The sequence below is a fragment of the Ranitomeya variabilis genome, chromosome 8, assembly GCF_051348905.1.
Source record: "Ranitomeya variabilis isolate aRanVar5 chromosome 8, aRanVar5.hap1, whole genome shotgun sequence".
Lineage (NCBI taxonomy): Eukaryota > Metazoa > Chordata > Amphibia > Anura > Dendrobatidae > Ranitomeya > Ranitomeya variabilis.
Genome location: NC_135239.1, coordinates 169,884,976 through 169,906,689, shown reverse-complemented (window position 1 = coordinate 169,906,689; position 21,714 = coordinate 169,884,976). Strand labels below are relative to the sequence as shown.

The 21,714-nt window shown below is 42.6% G+C and overlaps 1 protein-coding gene across 1 annotated transcript in view; it reads right to left on the bottom strand.

Moving 5' to 3' along the window:
* SFMBT1 (Scm like with four mbt domains 1) overlaps window positions 1-18,961 on the bottom strand; it is a 150,414-nt gene extending 131,453 nt beyond the window's left edge. Inside the window, exon 1 of the mRNA XM_077278162.1 lies at window positions 18,825-18,961. The gene's annotated coding sequence lies outside the window, so the exon portion shown is untranslated. The remainder of the gene's footprint in view (window positions 1-18,824) is intronic.
* Between the last annotated feature and the right edge of the window lie 2,753 nt (window positions 18,962-21,714).

Below are 21,714 nucleotides of genomic sequence, written 5' to 3'. Positions count from 1 at the left end.
AAAGATCTGACACTACCTAAAGTCCCGGATTCAGATATAGCACATCTTCAAGCGCCAATCAACTCTGATGAAATAAAGGCAACGATTAAAAATTTAAAAAAAAACAAGGCGACTGGGCTGATGGGCTCACGGCACAGTATTACAAAAAATTTGACAGCTTACTCATACCTCATATACAGAGCTTTTGTAATGCTTTACTAAACGGAGCTCAAATGCCACCTGAATTTTACATTGCCCACGTAACTGTAATTCCAAAACTGAAGAAAGATCACTTTTACCCCAAAAACTATAGGCCTATTTCATTGCTAAACATAGATTTAAAAATTTTTACATCTATAATCACGGCCAGAATAAATAAAATACTGCCCACCCTAATCCACCAGGACCAGGTAGGGTTCATCCCCAGAAGACAGGGCCCTGACAATATAAGGAGGAACCTTAATTTAATACATTCAGCTAATCACTCCAAGCAATCCTTACTCTTGTTAGCACTCGATATAGAGAAGGCCTTCGACTCGGTATCATGGTCATACTTGTTCGAAGTCCTCGCAAAGTTTGGCTTTCCGAGTGGTATTACCTCCTGCCTTAAACTTCTGTACGACCACCCCACAGCCTATCTGAAATTACCCTCAAACCAGCCTACCCCTATTAACATTCAACGTGGTACCAGGCAAGGATGTCCGCTTTCCCCAGCATTATTCGCCCTAGCCATGGAGCCATTAGTGGAAGCTATTAGAGCCAACCCCAACATCAATGGACCTACAATTAGAGATGACAAATACAAGGCTAGCCTTTTTGCGGATGATCTGCTATTGTCCATAGTCAATCCCACAATTACACTCCCAAACCTTTTTGTCGCTCTCCATGAATTTGAACTGGTCTCTGGCCTCAAGATTAATGTCGACAAATCTGAAGCCCTGTTCATTAACACCCCCAGGGATACACAAAACAACATAACAGCGCAATTCAAATTTACCAGAAATGAGCAGTACTTAACCTATCGCGGCATCAATCTAACCTCCCATAGGTCGACTTTATTTAAATGGAACTATGCCCCCTTAATCAGAAATCTCAAATCGGACCTTACCAGATGGTCATCTATGTCCTTATCCTGGTTGGGTAGACTACACGCCATTAAGATGGTTTCCTTATCACGATTTCTGTATGTTTTCCGATCTCTACCCATTCCTCTCCTTGCCAAAACGTTACTAGATATCCATAACACGATTTCTAAATTTATATGGCAGGGGAAAAGGCCTAGGATAAGACTTAAAACCATGTTTATTAGTAGAAGACAGGGTTTGTCTCAGTCCAACTTCATTTTATACTATAGAGCGGCCCAACTAGCCCAGCTAATAAGTGCCAATGCGGACAAACACAGCACACCCAGATGGGTGAATCTCGAATCTCACCTCCTGACCCCATTCACCCTACCAGGCCTCATGTGGTCGTTGCAGAGACTCCCGAAAGGGATCCATACGTCAGCTCCTTTTACAGCACACTCCCTGATGTTATGGAGGAAAGAAAGATTTAAACACTCCCTACAATCCAAAACTTCCTTAATGACGCATATTTTTCATAATCCAGCTTTCCCGCCAGGGTTGGAGCCTCGCTCCTTCCATTGGTGGGTATCTAGGGGTTTAATTACCCTTAAACATCTTACTTCACCATTTAACATTCTACTCACCAAGCAAGAGTTCATCCAAAAGTACTCCCCACCAAACTCTGAAATATTGCGTATCATCCAAATTTTTCACTTTGCTGAACAAATATTGGGACATGGTGTCACCCACCGCCCATCAGGTTATGAGCACATATGTTTAAATGACCCGCTGGGCAGGGGAGCTATCTCTTTAATATATTCGAACCTGAACGCAATATCAGAGGATGTAAAACTTATATATGATACAATGGGAAAGTGACTTTAATAAGATAATGTCCCCATTGGAGTGGCAAAAATGTTGTTGCTCTCTCACTAAGGGCAGTCTCTAAACCTCTATAGTTGAGACATCTATCAAGCTCCTACATAGAACATATTTAGTTCCGAGCAAGCTACATGCTATTTACCCAAACTTATCGGATCGGTGTTTCAGGGGGTGTGGTGCCCTGGGCGATTTGAAGCATACGTGGTGGGATTGTCCGGTCGTATCCGCCCTTTGGTCAAGGATCAAATCTATTGTAGAGGAGCTATATGGTGGGGCGATTCAGTTAGATGCAACGGTGTTCCTACTGGGGGCCAGATACCCGGGCTTCTCCAACAAACTCCATAATTTAGTCAATCAGCTGTTCCTTGCCGCTAAGCTACACATTGCAGCGAAATGGAAAACAACTACCCTATCTCTTTCCTCAGTAATTGACAAGATGAACACTATCATGCTATGTGAACGAATACAAGCTACAAGAGAGGACTCTTGGGAGCCTTACTATCAATTATGGAGACCGTGGATTGAAAGGAACCCTAGCAGTAATCTTGACCAAGTCTTAACACTATCTCTATGAGGCCAATCTAATATCTGATAGTTTTTATTAGACTCGCTCCTTATACCCAACCATTGATTGATAATACTCTGATGCAGTAATGGATCTCTTACTTCCCCCCTCCCCTCTTGTCTTTTCCAACTACCTATCTTTGTCTACGTGTTTAATTGTATTGTTTAAATACCATTAAAGTTAATCTGGAATTTGATTATATTCATGTATATTCCCCTGCGTGGGATTTTGTTGTGAAGCTTTGTTAGTTTTTCTTTGAAAAATAAAAACTTGTTGAAACTAAAAGTTGACCAGCCATTTTTCCAACAAAGTTCACAAAACCATTTTTTTTTTTTTTTTTTTTTTTTTAAATTGGAAGTGACTGAGGAGCCTGTGTGACAGAAAATAACCAGAAGTTACACCATTTTAAAGGGAACCCATCACCAGGTTAGGCTGACATGAGATGCAGCCACCACCTTTCAGGGCTGATAGAAAGCGTTACAGAATGCTGTATATGTCATATGCCTGAAAGTGGTACCAATAAAAACGTCAGCTTGTCCCGCAAAAAAAGAAGCATAACATGACACTGTTGGCCGAAATTTGAAAAAATAGTAGCTCTCAATATATGGTGATGCAAAAACCTAGTTTTCGCAATAAAGAGTCTTTTAGTGTGCGACAGCAGACAAACAAAAAAACCCTCTATAAATCTGGTATCGCTGTAATCGCACCAACCCGAAGAATAAAGTCATCTAATCACTTATACCACACGAGAAACGGTGTAAAAAATAAATAAAACCAAATCTTCACATGCTGTTGATTTTTTCATTCTGCCTCCCAAAGATCGCAGTAAGGCTCGGTGCACATTTATCCTGCGCTCAGTGCTTACACCGGGGTTTCCGTGTAAATCTCTGAAATACGTGATTCAGACAGAATCTCTGGCGGAAGATTCCCTATAATGAGGCGATGGAGGCACTGTGGGCGTCATAGGACCTCTGATACGGCGGTGTCTGTCTTTTTAGGGTTGCATGTTCTGCATGAACCATTAGAACAGAAAAGACAGAATAGATACAGGTGCTTCTCACAAAATTAGAATATCAAAAAAATGTATTTCAGTTCTTCAATACAAAAAGTGAAACTCATTACATAGTCATTACAGACAGTGATCCATTTTATGTGTTTATTTCTGTTAATGATTATGGTTTACAGCCAATGAAAACCCAAAAGTCATTATCTCACTAAATTAGAATAATTAACAAAACACCTGCAAAGGCTTCCTAAGCATTTAAAAGGTCGCTTAGTCTGTTTCAGTAGGCTCCACAATCATGGGGAAGACTGCTGACTTGACAGATGTCCAGAAGGCAGTCATTGACCCACTCCACAAGGAAAGTAAGCCATAAAAGGTCATTCCTAAAGAAGCTGGAACTCATGACCAATAGACAACGCCAGAAGAGTCCTACCTGGGATAAGGAGAACAAGAACTGGACTGTTGCTCAGTAGTCCAAGGTATTTTCAGATGAAAGTAAATTTTGCATTTAATTTGGAAATCAAGGTTCCAGAGTCTGAAGGAAGAGTGGAGAGGCCACAATCCAAGCTGCTTGAGGTCTAGTGTGAAATTTCCACAATCAGTGATGGTATGGGCAGCCATGTCATCTGCTGATGTAGGTCCACTGTGTTTTATCAAGACCAAAGTCAGCACAGCCGTCTACCAGGAAATTTTAGAGCACTTCATGCTTCCCTCTGCCGACAAGCTTTTTGGAGATGGAAATTTCATTCTCCAGCAGGACTTGGCACCTGTCCACACTGCGTAAAGTACCAATACCTGGTTTAAAAACAACAGTATCACTGTGCTTGATTGGCAGCAAACTCGCCTGACCTTAACCCCATAGAGAATCTATGGGGTATTGTAAAGAGGAAGATGAGAGACACCAGACCCAACAAAGCAGACGAGCTGAAGGCTGCTATCAAAGCAACCTGGGCTTCCATAACACCTCAGCAGTGCCACAGGCTGATCATCGCCATGCCGCATTGATGCAAAAGGAGCCCCGACCAAGTATTGAGTGCATTTACTGAACATACATTTCAGTAGGCCAACATTTTGGATTTTAAAATCATTTTTCAAGCTGGTGTCATAATGTATCCTAATTTACTGAGATAAAGACGTTTGGGTTTTCATTGGCTGTAAGACATAATCATCAACATTAACAGAAATAAACACTTGACATAGATCACTCTGTAATGACTCTATATAATATACGAGTTTCACTTTTTCCATTGCAGAACTGAAATAAATTAACTTGTTGAAGATATTCTAATTTTGTGAGAAGCATCTGTATCTATTCTATTTTTTCTGTCCTGGTGGTTCACACAGTGAATTTGCTCAGCTGAGGACACGTTGGGTTTTCTAGTAAGATGGGTGCGTAAAAAAAATCACAGCACTGCATGATCTGGGTGTTGTGCGATTTTATTTTATTTTTTCTTTCCCCTTGCACCAATTGACTCATTGGCGAGTTTCACCCATTTTAAAGCAGCATGCTGCGAATTTTTTCCCCAACCCAATTCCAGGTGAGGAAAAATCTTGCAGTTGAACACTGCCTGAGGCCAGTCTCACACGTCCAGATAATTCCGGTACCGGAAAAAATGTGCGGCAGCCGTGTGCTGACTGAGGACCACACGGACCGTGCAGGAGACAGCGCTAGAGTTAAGTGCTGTCCCCTGCTTTGGGTGCTGAAGCCGGCATTCATTCCTTCTCCCCAGCAGCGTTCTCTGGAGAGAAGGAATGAAAAATCAAGGCTTTTTTTTTAAATTATTTTTGTATTTAAAATAAAGTTCGTGGTCACCTCCCACCCCCTGTGCGCCCGCCCACTTGCATTAAAATACTCACCCAGCTCCCGCGATGCTTCCTCTCAACACCGGCAGCTTGTCCTGTGTGAGCGGTCACATGGTGCCGCTCATTACAGGGATGAATATGCGGCTTCACCCCTATGGGATGTGGAGCCGCATATTCATCTCTGTAATGAGCGGCACCACGTGACCGCTCACACAGGACAAGCTGCCAGCGCTGATAGGAAGCATCGCGGGAGCTGGGTGAGTATTTTAATGGACTACTCAAAAAGATTAGAAACAGGAATCAAAAATCAAGTTTGTGTACATATAATCCCTTTAAAACTTTACTTTTAATTATTAAATATAAAACCCAAACCCAGTATATTGATATAATGTCACCAAACTTATTGGCCTATTTGGGTCCTACGCTGCACCTATTGCTCACGCCTACCTGCCTGTGGAGGTTGGCACCCTAAGAGACGATTTTTTGGCGCCCCCACTCACCTTAGGCTCTCCCTCTCTGCCCTACAATGTCCCCTATTCAATGAAGGTGGGAAAACAATATAGCTGAGAGCAGTGGTGAAAAAAGATATACTTAAATAATGATGATAATAATTTAGACCCAAACAGATACCTCCAAAAAATGTTTCAACATAGCCATCACACCGCATATGATACAAATATACAGTCCCCTATATTGTCACATGATGCTCCATATAAACAAATACCGCTGTCATGGTCAATACCAACCAACAAACATATCATGGCTCTATGGCTAGACAGTGATGAAAAAAGGCACACTGTTGTGAATTGGATTTTTTGGCTCCCTCTTGTGGTCACTAGCGACATGACACTTTGAGTTTCTTTCCTCAGCTTGGTACCCACCTGGCTCGTTAGTCCAGGGGTGTTGCTATTTAAGCTTCCTGGATTTTCAGTCTGGTGCCTGGCATCGTTGTAATCAGTTCCTTTCTGTTTGCTCCTGTCTGCTGGTCCTGGTTCCTGCAAAATAAGCTAAGTCCTGCTTCCTTATTTTTTGGTTATTTGCATTGCTCTTATTTTTGTCCAGCTTGTACTAAATGCGATTCCTGATTTTGCTGGAAGCTCTGGGGGGCTGATATTCTCCCCCCGGGCCGTTAGACGGTTCGGGGGTTCTTGAATATTCAGCGTGGAAATTTTGATAGGGTTTTTGCTGACCGTATAAGTCATCTTCCTATATTCTGCTATTAGTCAGTGGGCCTCTCTTTGCTAAAAACCTAGTTAATTCTTACGTTTGTCTTTTCTTCTTACCTCACCGTTATTATTTGTTGGGGGCTTGTATCCAACTTTTGGGGTCTTTTCTCTGGAGGCAAGAAAGGTCTATCTTTTCCCTTCTAGGGTTAGTTAGTTCTCCGGCTGGCGCGAGACGTCTAGAACCAACGTAGGTACGTTCCCCGGCTGCTGCTATTTGTGGTGCTAGGATCAGGTATACGGTCAGCCTAGTTACCACTGCCCAATGAGCTGGTTTTTGTGTTTGCAGACTTGGTAATAACTTCTGAGACCCTCTGCCATTGGGGTCATAACAGCACACATCTGACAGATATAATATATAGGGTAACTTAGCGTGCGTGGATGTCGCCCCGACGCGTTTCCCCATTGTCACGGTTCATCAGGAGGAGATAGTAATCATGATGCCGGATGCTCTATGAATAAGTGGCATGTGGGTTTGGGTTTTATATTTAATAATTAAAAGTAAAGTTTTAAAGGGATTATATGAGTATTTTAATGCAAGCGGGTGGGCGCACAGGGGGTGGGAGGCGGGAGGTGACCAGGAACTTTGTTTTTTTGTGTGTTTAAAATAAAAACCTTGATTTGTCATTCCTTCTCTCCAGCGAACGCTGCTGGGGAGAAGGAATGAATGCCGGCTTCAGCACCACACGCAGGGGGGACAGCGCTTAACTCTAGCGCTGTCTCCTGCATGGTCCGTGTGGTGCTCAGTCAGCACACGGACAGCATCCGTGTGCGGTACGTGTTTACACGGACCCATTGAGTTTAATGGGTCCGTGCGCTCCCACGAACACTGACATGTTTCCATGTTTTGCAAACGGACACACGGTCAGTGAAAACACGCTGACATGTGCAGAGACAGATTTATTTTAATGTGTCTACGTGAGTCAGTGTCTCCGGTACGTGAGGAAACTGTCACCACATGTACCGGCGCCAATGACGTGTGAAACAGGCCTAAGGGTATGTGCCCACGATCCACAGTAGGTGCTGGTTTGACGCTGTGTACTATACAGGGTCAAACCCGCAGTAGCCAGATGTTACAGCATAGTGGATGGGATTTCAAGAAATCCCAGGTCCATTATGCGTCCATAGACGCCCGCAGAGACAGAAAATAGAATTAGGCTTACCGGTAATTCGGTTTCTAGGAACCTTCCACGACAGCCACTTCGGAGGTTGTCTTCCCCGCCCTAATAGGGGACAGGAACACAGAGGTTAAATTCCCCTCCCCTTCCTGCAACCACCAGTGTTCTCTTGGACACACTAGCATGTATAGTTACCACAAAAGTGCAGGAATCATCCAATAAGAACATCAGACAGGGAGGGAAATTAGTGCTGTTGTGGAAGGTTCCTAGAAAACGAATTACCGGTAAGCCGAATTCTATTTTCTCTAGTCACCTTCCACGACAGCCACTTCGGAGTAGTACCAACAGCTAATTTCTCTAGGGAGGGATCACGGCCTGCAGAACTCGTCTGCCAAATGTTAAATCCCTATTGAAATTTAGCCTGTAATGTCTGGTGAACGTGTGGATGGACGACCAGGTGGCGGCTCTGCATATCTGCTCTGATGAAGCATGCACCCTCTCTGCCCATGATGCTGCCACTGCCCGGGTAGAGTGCGCCTTCAGTAAAGCAGGTGGATCAAATCCCTGTGATGAATAAGCCAGGCAAATAGACTGTTTGATCCAATTTGCGATAGTGTTTTTTGCCACCTTCTTGCCTTTGTTTCTACCTGAGAACTAGATAGATAAATTTTGATCAATTCGCCAGGCTTCAGTCTGTCGTAGGTAAAATAGGACCACCCTGCGAACGTCAAGGGTGTGGAAAGTCTCTTCCTTAGGGTTGGAGGGGTTTGGGCAAAATGAGGGCAGTACAATGTCCTGATCCCTGTGGAAATCTGAGACCACTTTAGGAAAAAAGGACTGATCTAGTTTTAGTATAATGCTATCCGAAGTGAATATCAGATAAGGTTCCTGTATCGACAGGGCCTGCAACTCTCCAATACGTCTAGCCGTAGTGATGGCGAATAAAACAACTGTTTTAAGAGTTAGGTTTTTTTATGTTCATAGATTCCAGGGGTTCAAATAGATCTTGAGTTAGGCTGTTAAGCACGGTACTGAGGTCCCAAGAAGTAGGCACCCTACTATGGAGTCTAGGACGAATTCTGGATACTGCTGTCATGAAGCGCTTAATCCAGTGGTGGCTGGCTAAATTTAGATCCAAAAAGGTGCTAAGGGCCGATACTTGCACTTTGAGTGTGCTAGGGGTAAGGCCCATTTCTAAACCTTTTTGTAAAAAAATCTAAGATTCGAACTATATTGGGATTGAAGGGGTTTCTGGGGAGTACCAGGATGTAAACTTTTTCTAGACCTTAGCATAGATGGCGTTGGTTACTGGCTTCCTGCTTTTTTGGAGGGTCTGGATTACTTCATCCGAGAGTTCTATGGCTCTTAAAATTCTGGCTTCAGTAGCCATGCCACCAGGTTCAACCTGCGAAGGTCCGGATGCATTAGGGGACCTTGGTGAAGGAGGTCGACTTTTTGAGGTGGAAGGTAGGGACCTTCCAGAGCCATGTCTATCAGGACACTGTACCAACTCCTCCCGGGCCACAGTGGGGCAATTAATATTGTGGTAACTCGGTCTGTCCTGATCTTTTGTAGTGTCTTAGCCAGCATAGGGATGGGTGGAAATGCCCAAAGTGCTCTTCTGGATGAGTTGGAGAGGACGGCAGCTTTTGCGGTTACTCGGACAGACTCAGCCGAGGTGTCGACTAAGAACCCAGTTGCTTTCTGTAGCAGGGGTAGTGAGTCTAAAATTTCCTCTCTTGGGGTGCCCGGTGTCAACTGATCCTCAAGTTTGCGTAACCAGATGAACAGGGATCTGGCCACGCAAGTGGAGGCTAAGTTAGATTTTAGTAAATTTGTGGAGGTGTCCCAGGACTTTTTTAATAAGCTATCTTTTGATCCATCGGATCCTTGAGCTGGGAAGAGTCCTCAAAGGGAAGGGCGGGCGCACAGGGGGTGGGAGGGGGTTGGTTACCTGGAACTTTATTTCAACCGCAAAAAAAATAAAAAAACAATGATTTTTCATTCCTTCTCTCCAGCGAACGCTGCTGGAGACAAGAAATGAATGGCGGCTTCAGCACCCAAAGCAGGGGACAGCACTTACTATAGCGCTGTCTCCTGCACGGTCCGTGTGGTACCCAGTCGGCACACGGCTGCCGCACGTGTGCCACACTGATGTGCCACGTGAGCACACGGACACTGATAACTCCGGTACCGATTTTTCTGGTACCGGAATTATCTGGACGTGTGAGACTGGCCTAAGAGAAACCGGTTCTTTAGCTCTGAGGGAATAGTAAAACCCTTTTCAGGGAGGCCCCATTCATGTAGAATTAAATTCTGGATATTCTTATGTACAGGAAAGCCCTTTTGATCTTTGGGCTTTAGACCCTCAAACATTTTGTCCTGTACCGTGAGTTTAATTTCCTCATCCTCCACCCCCATGGTGCCTCTTACTATACTGATTAGGTAACCCCTTCATGACCTTGGGATTTTCAGTTTTTCCGTGTTCGTTTTTTGCTCCCCTCCTTCCCAGAGCCATAACTTTTTTATTTTTCCGTCAATATGGCCATCTGAGGACTTATTTTTTGCGAAACAAGTTGTACTTTTGATCGACATCATTGGTTTTAGCATGTCGTGTACTAGAAAATGGGAAAAAAATTCCAAGTGCGGTGAAATTACAAAACAAGTGCAATCCAACACTTGTATTTTGTTTGGCTTTTTTGCTAGGTTCACTAAATGGTAAAAACTGACCTGCCATTATAATTCTCCAGGTCATTACGAGTTCATACACACCTAACATGACTAGGTTATTTTTTATCCAAGTGGTGGAAAAAATAAAATAAAAAAAATTTGTGCCATTTTCCGATACCCGTAGCGTCTCCATTTTTCGTGATCTGGGGTCAGGTGAGGGCTTATTTTTTGCGTGCCGAGCTGGCGTTTTTAATGATACCATTTTGGTGCAGATACATTTTTTTTATCGCCCGTTATTGCATTTTAATGCAATGTCACGGCGACCAAAAAAACGTAATTCTGGCGTTTCAAATTTTTTTCTCGCTACGCTGTTTAGCGATCAGGTTAATGCTTTTTTTATTATTATTGATAGATCGGGCGATTCTGAACGAGGCGATGCCAAATATGTGTAGGTTTGATTTTTTTTTTATTGATTTATTTTGAATGGGGCGAAAGGGGGTGATTTAAACTTTTATATTTTTTTTTATTTTTTTCACATTTTTTTTTTACTTTTGCCATGCTTCAGTAGCCTCCATGGGAGGCTAGAAGCTGGCACCACTCGATCGGCTCTGCTACATAGCAGCGATCATCAGATCGCTGCTATGCAGCAGAAATGCAGGTGTGCTATGAGTGCCGACCACAGGGTGGCGCTCACAGCTATCCGGGATCAGTAACCATAGAGGTCTCAAGGACCTCTATGGTTACTCTGCAGAAGCATCGCTGACCCCCGATCATGTGTCGGGGGTCGGCGATGAGAGAATTTCAGTCCGCCCGGCCGGAAGCGCTGGTTAAATGCCGCTGTCAACGTTTGACAGCAGCATTTAACTAGTTAATAGCGGCGGGTGGGTCGCGATTTCACCCGCCGCTATTGCGGGCACATGTCAGCTGTTCAAAACAGCTGACATGTCCCGGCTTTGATGCGGGCTCACCGCGGAGCCCTGCATCAAAGCAGGGGATCTGACCTCGGACGTACTATCCTGTCCGAGGTCAGAAAGGGGTTAAAGGTGGGGGTGGAAGTGGAGTCCTCATTTTCCCAAGCATCCTCCGAACCCAAGTATTGAATCTCGTCTTAGTCGAATTCTACTGGGGCCTTTTTCCTCTTTTTAGGAGGAGGTGGTTGAGGCACCGGAATCTGGGAGAAGGTAGCCATGGAAGAGTGGACCTCTTCTTTAATGAGGGATCTGATGCTATCCATAAGAGATTACTGCTCAGCGCGTAGAATCTAATCTGTACAGGATTGGCAGAGTTTCTTCCTATATGTAGATGGGAGTCTGGCTGCACACACTTTACGTTTGCGGCTTGTCCTTCTAGGGTCAGAGACCTTTTCTCCCTATAAGAGAGAGAAAGGGTTTAAGCCGCTTAGGATAAATATATATATATATATATATACTGGGCCCAACACCTGCTACTTACAGTAGGAGGGGGTACGCTGAGTTCTGCAGATGCAGAGCAAGGGGGTTTGTCACCATCCATGTCCATCACAGTAAATGTCAGACAGGCTTACCTTGCCACCAGGATCTTTTAAATGGGATCGTGGGCCAGCGTCGTTGTGCACTTCCTCCCCGCCTCGCCCAATTGGGGGGATCCCTCCGGAACGCCCCGGTATTGCTGCCTTAGCGGGCAGGCTGACGCGACACAAGAAAATGCTCCACTGTGGAACACACTTGGATGACCCAGAAGTGACGCTCGTTCACCCGGAAGTGATGTCACAGCATCTGAGATGCGCCACCTCCGTCATGCAGCTGGGGAGGAGGAAACTGGGGGGCTGCAGGAGGCCCCCGGTATGCACGTCACCGCCCTGCATTACGCCCAGAGGAGGCACTGGAGGGGCGGGAAGGTCCCAAGTCCCGCAGAAGCGAGGAGACGGGAGCAGCGTCAGAGGAGGGGAGTCTGACCTCAGCTGCCCACCTTGTTTAGGTCTGTGTGGAGCTCCGATCGCCGGCCACGGCAGCCCCTTCAGATCCTCTTCATGCCCCACAGGGGACAGGAAAACACTGGTGGTTGCAGGAAGGGGAGGGGTATATAACCTCTTTGTGTTCCTGTCCCCTATTAGAGCAGGGAAGACAACCTCCGAAGTGGCTGTCGTGGAAGGTGACTAGAGAAATGCAGAGCTTCTTTCCAGACGGCAGCATGTCTCCGCAAGAGAAATGTCACCAATAGAATGTATTGGACGCAGTGAATCCGCACAATTCAGTGAACACAAAGATTCACCTGCGTTCAGCCATCCATGTGCTGCGTCCAAAGCGCTGCTAATTACGGATCTTGTGCACCCGGCCTAACTGAATGACATTGTTGTGAGTGTAATGCCATTTTTTTCTCACATTGCACTCACCGATTTTATACGCAGATGTGAGCGAACCCTAAAGGTATAGCACTACAGTATGAGAAAAACTCTAAGGTGAAAGTGAAAAATGTTTGAAATTTACTTCAACTGTACACACACTCAAGTAATATTGCAGCTCTTAAACCATAACAGAAACTGTATTGGACAAAAAAAAAAAAAAAAAAAAAAAAAGGGAAACAATATACAATACATATTTATAATCCAATTCTTTCTATTTTTGTCTGCCTAAGGGGACAGGGATCTAAAGAGTGCTTATAGAATGTAATAATAATTGGAATAACAATACATTATATATAGTGCAAGGTAAGACATGAAGTCACCCATCTGGCCACGTTTATTTTATACTTTTCAAAAGTCTTCTAAGAAATGGAAGATGAAATCTATTGAAATATTTCCTGGAATTTTTTGTTTCCTCCTACTATCAGTTTCATTTTCTCTTTATATTAGGTAACGTTCACGCCATCAGAAATTATTTAGAATTTTATATCAGTATTTTTAAGCCAAAACAAGGAGTGGGGGGACTTATACAGGAGTGGTGATGTATTTCTATAATACTTCTCCTCTGATTGCTCCTCACCTAGTTTCCGCTAACAAATACCGACCAAATACTGATAGTCAGAACATGGTTTTAAAGGTAAGAGATAGATTGATAGATAGGACACACACACAGTGGGTATGGAAAGTGTTCAGACCCCTTTAAATTTGTCACGCTTTGTTTCATTGCAGCCATTTGGTAAATTCAAAAAGTTCATTTTTTTCTCATTAATGTACACTCTGCACCCCATCTTAACTGAAAAAAAAAAACACAAATGTAGAAATTTTTGCAAATTTATTGAAAAAGAAAAACTGAAATAACACATGGTCATAAGTATTCAGACCCTTTGGTCAGACACTCATATTTAAGTCACATGCTGTCCATTTCCTTGTGATCCTCCTTGAGATGGTTCTTCTACTCCTTCATTGGAGTCCAACTGTGTTTAATTAAACTGATAGGACTTGATTTGGAAAGGCACACACCTGTCTATATAAGATCTCACAGCTCACAGTGCATGTCAGACCAAATGAGAATCATGAGGTCAAAGGAACTGGCCAAGGAAGCTCAGAGACAGAATTGTGGCAAGGCACAGATCTGTCCAAGGTTACAACAGAATTTCTGCAGTACTCAAGGTTTTTAAGAGCACAGTGGCCTCCATAATCCTTAAATGGAAGAAGTTTGCGACCACCAGAAGTCTTCGTAGACCTGTCCGTCCAGCCAAACTGAGCAATCGTTGGAGAAGAGCCTTGGTAAGAGAGTTAAAGAAGAACCCCAAGATCACTGTGGCTGAGCTCCAGAGATGCAGTGGGGAGATGGGAGAAAGTTCCACAAAGTCAACGATCACTGCAGCCCTCCACCAGTCGGGCCTTTATGGCAGAGTGGCCCGACGGAAGCCTCTCCTCAGTGCAAGAAATATGAAAGCCTGCATAGTCTGCTAAAAAACACATGGAGGACTCCCAGACTACGAGAAATAAGATTCTCTGGTCTGATGAGACAAAGAAAGAATTTTAGTGATAATTCTAAGCGGTATGTGTGGAGAAAAACAGGCACTGCTCATCACCTGCCCAATACAATCCCAACAGTGAAACATGGTGGTGGCAGCATCATGCTATGGGGTGCTTTTCAGCTGCAGGGACGTGACAACTGATTGTCATTGAAGGAAACATGAATGCGGCCAAGTACAAAGATATCTTGGATGAAAACCTCTTCCAGAGTGCTCTGGATCTCAGACTTGGCTGAGGATTCACCTTCCAACAAGAAAATGACCCTAAGCACACAGCTAAAATAGCAAAGGAGTGGCTTCAGAACAACTCTGTGACCATTCTTGACTGGCCCAGCCAGAGCCCTGGCCTAAACCCAATGGAGCATTTCTGGAGAGACCTGAAAATGGCTGTCCACCAACGTTCACATCCAACCTGATGGAACTGGAGAGGATCTGCAAGGAAGAATGGCAGAGAATCCCCAAATCCAGGTGTGAAACACTTGTTGCATCATTCCCAAGAAGACTCATGGCTGTACTAGCTCCAAATGGGTGCTTCTACTCAATACTGAGCAAAGGGTCTGAATACTTATGACCATGTGATAATTTATTAAAAAGAAAAACTGAATTTGCAAAAATTTCTACATTTTTTTTCCCAGTCAAGACGGGGTGCAGAGTGTACATTAATGAGAAAAAAAAAATGAACTTTTTTGAATTTATCAAATGGTTGCAATGAATCAAAGAGTGAAAAATTTAAAGGGGTCTGAATACTTTCCGTACCCACTGTATATGCTTTTTCTGTCTTTTATTGGAAAGGGGGTTTTGTGGACCACATGTTGCAAAAAAAGAGCAGACATTGTAAACAGAATGTGTGTTGTCTATAAAAATAAATAAACCTGACAGCACACAGACGTGGTAAAAAAAAAAAAAAAAAGCCTCTAGGTTGTGTGCCTATGATAGGTTTTCAGTGCATTTTTGGACGCTGCGTATATTTCTCTCAGTTGGATCTATTCTGCCTGAGGCTCAAAAGCTGCAGGTTGTTTATGAAAAAAAAAAAAAAAAAGCAAAGTTCTAGGTATTTTTCAGCTAAAGTAAAAAACCATAAGGGCTTGTACACAAAAATGCTGAATTTTTATAGTGCCACTAGGTGAAAGATTTCTGAAATCTCATACACATGCTGCTTAACTTTTCCTTGTGGATGTGAACCCAAGTGTTTATCCAAATGTGCAGGGTGTCAGGTCCTTCAGCATTTTGCAACTTTTCAACCATTCAAATGAATTAGAGGAAAAAAAAAAATGCAAAAAAAAAAAACCACACACATACTGTACGCCTTCATTTTCCTTGCCAATACTTTCTGCTCTAAATACTGGACACGTACACATACCCTATGGGTTTTTAACTTCATCTGCATTCCACAGTTTTTTTTGTGTGTTTTAAATCCCCAATACGTCAATTTCTGCTGCAGAAATGCACAATTTACCCATTCATTTCAATGAGGACCTAAAATCCTCTGGCTTTGGCATGGTTATTGTTTTAACACAAAAATGCACATAAAGCATAAGTTTGCAAAATATGGACAGATTTTACATGAAGAAATCTTGCAGATGTCAATTTAGAAATCCACACCAAATATGCAAAGTGTGAACCCTGATAAGTGATAACGTATATTCATATGCATTTAGATTTCTATAGGAGAAAACATCCAGTATACTTTTCTTAATGGAATCCATAGCTAAAACAAAAAACGGATTTCCTCTATGGATTTGTAGTTTACACTGCTTCTGGTCCATACATGGATTTCACCACTTTTAATGAGGTTACTGTACACATGGCTACTTGAGGGACAGAACTTATTGAAATGGTTTTTACATCTATGGGGGAACAAAATCCAAGACCATAAGACAATAAGGATTTGCCACTGAACAGACAGGTGCAAGTCTGTGCGTTGTGTTACATGGATTTTGGAGATGAAAACGTGTGCAACGGAAAAATTTTCTATGTCCAGGTTTTTAATGCAGTTTTTCAAACCAAAGACAGAAATTTTTCTAAAACAAAAAGACACCAACTTTTCTTGATTCCCCTTCTGCCTTTTGAATCGAAAAACTGCAACAAATACCTGAACGTGTGACCACAACCTAATGGTATGTGCACATCTTTTTCAGGAGGGTGGTCCCGTCAAGTCTTTAAATAACAAGATGCTTCAGAAAATATCGTCCTTTTAACCTTTCCATTATGGTTTTTGTTTTTTTGTTGTTTTTTTTAGGGAGACTTTTGTACGGACACTTTCCATGTTTTTTTATTTACGGTATCTATTTTTTTTTTAACTTCACTCAACAATGAATAAACTGCTAAGCACATACCCTAAGTGTGTGTCTACACTGCACACAATTGCCAGAAACGATAATCGTGCATTGTAATCAGGCTGCCAATCACCCGATAAACGCAGGAATTATTAAGGATGATGCTGGTCAGAATCGCCTGATATTTTATTCTAATTGTCCAAGTCTTCATATTGATTACTGCATGCAGATTGCCACGGATTTAAACATTGAAATTTCAATAAACGTGGAAGATTTTAAAGCAGCGAGTGGTTCCGATTTTCTGGATCCGAGATAATATGGCCAATTATGAAAATTTCACTCTGATCACACTCTTATCTGAGTGGGCTCAGATTTTCTCAGATGAGGAGGAGAATACACAAAAAAAACACTTTCACAATCCTCTTCATTCTATCAGGCTGTGAAAAATCAGAGTGCACTCAGATGTCATCTGAGTGCAGTTCAATGTTTTCCATTCACTCACTGACATCCTGCGATTTTTTTTTTTTCTTTGAACAGGCTCCGTCCAAGGAAATCGGACATGTGTACGGCCCTATAGAGTAACATTGCTCCTAGAACGATCCGATGTTTTGTCGGATCCCACTCGGACTGAAAATACAGTTATGTACACCTGTCCTAAAATACACTAAGGAACCTGTCACTCATTTAGAAACTAAGACAAAAAGTGTGTTACAGCTGCCACATTTTTATTATGCCCATTTTTATTTTGTTCTGAAGTTTATAAAAGTTCTCAAGATAAGTCTAGGGAAAGAAAAAAAAAAAAAAACACTAAGAAAGGGGAAGGGAAAAAAACGTGGCCATATCTATAGAATGCCACTTTAAATAAAAAATGCAAATGACTTTCAAAAAAATCTATGAAAAATACCAATGGACCAAAATGCTTTGTATGTGTCCATTTACATAGTTGGGTGCTGATTTTAAAGTAGCATAAGGCCATAGTATTTTTAGGGGCAAAAAAAACAAAACAAAAAAACAAACACCAACGTATAGGCACATAGAATCCATCTGACCAAAATTTCGGGCATCAAAACAAGCCTTTATGTGGTATGTTTGTTATATAAAAAGTCAGTGCAAAACGCAGCATCAATGATCCCCAACATCTGAGACAAACCATAAACCACAAGACGATATTAATCTACAAATGATTCATATATTGAAAGTAACCAAAATTTGTCACTACGTCTAATATTGGGACGCGTAAAATCCACATCATCTTACAGAGCCGACAAAGTGGATGAGTTCAACTTAATTCCATCCACATGTGATGTGATTTTTTTTTTTTTTTTTTTTTTTTTTTTTGGGGGTGGGGGGTGGGGGTGTGTCCTGAAGTGGAAGCAGAATGTGACCTGTTGAGTCGTCAGCAGATAAGATTATTTGGATCTGCACCCTTTTGGTGCAGATTTCAGCCATTCATTTTAATGGGGGACCATACATCTGCAGGTTGAAAGTGTTATCCTGGCGTTATTTTATAGCAGTCACGCAACATTTAAAAAAAAAAAAAAAAAAAAAAAAAGGCATAAGTTTCAGATGCAGATTTCAGTTTAGAAATCAGCGCAGAAAATCTGCACCAAATAAATGTGAACTTATCGAGGAAAAAAAAAAAAATCCTCGAAGAAAAGCAATGGATTTAAACTTAAAAAAATAAATAAATAAAATGAAATAAAATAAAATATGGTGAATGACAAAATTACCAAAAGGGAGGAGGAGGTGGTCTATCCTAGAAGGGCACAGAATGGGTTAAACAATTAAAAAGGACACCAATGACAGCACCAGTCCCATTGTGTTGGGTGGACAGATCCCTGTGTACATTTTTTTCACCCTCAAAAATGGAAGGGTTAAATGGAGGTCTCCCCCATTCCCTGCATGCGATCCCCCCAATAGGTGCCTGTCCCCAGGACTCGTACACACGGTGCATTCTGGCTGCTCACTTTGCATGAAGTTGTTGATCTCAATGTGTTTTTTTTTTTTTTCCCTTTATTTCTTTTTTTTCTTTGCTGTCATTTCTATCAGATCACAAAGTGTTAAGAGAGAAGGAAGAGTGAGAGGGGCTAATTGGCGACCCCAGATAGCCGTATCCCCGGCTATCCTTGCACTGCTGAAGTGCAGCTGCCCCCTCCCATGCTCACACATATACACAACATCCTCCTACAGGAATACATTGTTGCAAACTTGGGAAGCTCTTAAAAAAGCCCAGAAGCCCCAAAAAGGTTGGAAAAGGCCCTCAGCAGCCAGCTCAGACTCCCCCCTGTCTGAGGAGACCCGTTGCTGAGCTTTTTCTTACCCGTGCGGACTTTTTCCCGGCAGATATTGCAGGGCCCGGTGCGCTGCTCTTCTCCCCTCAGCTCCTCACCCCCCACCGCTGCTCACTGCCTCATTCCAATATGGCCCAGAGGCCGCCACTGCGCAGGCGCCTCGCTCGCCTCCTTCACTCTCTGCCGTCTTTAATTTTTTTTTTTTAGGGCATTTTTCGCTCTTCCTCCACCCACTTTTTTTTCCTCTTTAGCTTTATTTTGCCACTGTCCCCCCTCCTTCACCTCTCCTCCTCTCCCTGCTCTCGTTGTTTAGGGGGGCACTTTTGTTATTTTCTTATGACATGTCATGTAATAATAGTAAGGTGCCTTGGAAGAGTCTCTTAATCACAGGAAGTGCTCTAAATTGCCATTTTCTGCACAGGAGCCTTGATAAGAACCCAAAATAGGGATGATTTTGAGGGAAGGAACACTGTTGTGGACTGTGTTCACATTAGTAACTTGGTGGTCTTATGATATTAATCATGGGGGGATTCCTGGGGACCCCCATTTGGCCACTGAGGCAGGTTACACTACAGGCAGAAGGCTGTTTGCACAGAAATGGGTGAAAACCCCATGGGGGGCTGTGTGTTTTTTGTTATTGAGCCCATAGCGTCCCCTCAATGGTGAATATTCGCTATTAACTCCGTATGTGCTGACTATTGGGGGACCGATACGTGGTCAGGACCCACATACAGACCTCTATGGAGTATATATATATGCCTGATCCCCCCTCTCCAATATTATATTTTTGTACTAGATCATTACAATATTTGTGAGAAGACAGGTGCTTACATTTTTGTATTTTCGGTCTGAGTGTGATCTGACAAAACATCGGCTCCTGTTATTCTATGGGGTCGTGCACAGGTCCGATATTGCCCTCAGACCGCAGCGGTCCAAGGAAAAAGTCTCAGCATGCACGATTTGCATCCGATATTTGGATGAGTCCGTGCAAACTATCGGACTGCACTTGGATGACATTTGAGTGCAATCTAATTGACAGAATAGAGGAGACATTCTTTTTTTTTCCATCTTCTCCTCATCCGAGAAAATCAGATCGCACTCTGATCACCATAATCGCCCGATTTACTCAGATGAGAGAAAACACGATCGTATGACCGTGTCATTTGCCCACAGCAATCAGTCAGGATTCCAGCTTTTATTTCTTAGGCTAAGTTTCCACATTGAGTATTTGATGTATTTTTTTTCTGCTGCGTATTTTCTCGTAGCATCTTCGGCTACATTCCCACAATGAGCTTTTGGTGAGGTTTCGATGTTGCAGAACTAATACACCATTTCTGCACCTATTAGGTTACTTGCGGTTTTTCATTGTTTTTTTTTAGTGCAATTTTTTACTTGTTTTTATTGGGTTTTTTATGCATTTTTTCCCCTTTTTGGTGTGTCATGCTTTAAATAAAACTTCCTTGTTTTTGATACTTCCTGGTATTTGGCTTTGACAATATTTTATTGGTATACTTAGGTGCGGATTACATGTTTTTATTGCGTTTCCGCCGCAGGAACACATGTGCGTTTTTTTTCCAGGCGGATTTTTCACGTCTAATGCAAGTCTATGGGGGAAATCTGCACAGAAAACTCAGCGTACCCACAAGAGAAACTGATATGTCACGGATTCTAAACACGCACCGCAGATCAGCGTACACTAAGTAAAAAAGAAGCACAGTGGATATGAGATCCCGTCCACTTTTCCGGTCATTGTGGGGGCATAGCCTTATGGTTGCAGCGAAGGGGATGGGATTTATAAGAAACTCATGCACACTGTAATTCTTTTTTTTCAGTGTAAACTGACCTGCGGTGTGTTTTTCAAATCCGCAACATGTCAAATTTTCTTGCGGGTACGCCTAGTTTTCTGTGCAGATTTCTTGCATTAGATATGGAAAATCCGCAGGGACTTTTTAGTGCGTTTCCGCAGCAGAAACGCATCAAAGGGGCATGTAATCCGCACGTGACTGTATCAGTAAAGTTTTGTCAAAGCCAAATACCAGGAAGTATAAAAAAAAATGCAGCTTTATTTAAAACATGACGTTCCAACAAGACACAAAAACCGCAGTGTCAAAAAACATGATAGAAACGCGTGTTAAAAAAATGGACACAAAAATGCAATGAATAAAACACAAGTAACTTATTTTACTTAATGGGTGCAGAAATGCTGCAGAAAATCTACAACATCAAAAACTCTTGTGGGAACGTAGCGTAATCTGACCCGCAGTGTGTCAGTTTATCTAAATCTGCGTTTTACTGGCAGATTTTCCCCATGGACTTGAATAAGATGAGGAAAATCTGCAGGTTAAAAATGCACATGCTTTTTTAAAAAAAATTGCGTTTCTGCAGTGGAAAAGAGCTAAAAACTGATGTAATCCGCACATGACTATCAATAAAATTTTTTTATCAAAAATAAGTCATAGGAAGTTTTCTTTAAAACATGACATACCAAAAAGAGGCAAAAACCGCAGCTGAAAAAAAAAGCAGTAAAAGTTCATGTAAATAAATGTGCAAAAAAACTCAATAAAGACATGCAAGTTTGCTGCTGATCCGTAGTGGATTTGACGCTGCAGATCCGCAGCAGTTTTCCATGCGGGGTACAGTAGCATGTAAACCTATGGAAAACAAATTCCTCTGTGCACATGCTGCGGAAAATTCCGCACGGAAACACTGCGTATTATTTTCCGCAGCATGTCAATTCTTTGTGCGGATTCCGCAGCGTTTTAGACCTAATCCATTATAGGTTTCTGCAGGTGTGAAAATGCAGGCGAAATCCACACAAAATCCGCAGTAAATGGAATCCGCAGGTAAAATGACCACGTGGATCCACGCGGAAATATCCGCAAACGAATCAGCAACGTGTGCACATACCCTAATTTAGCT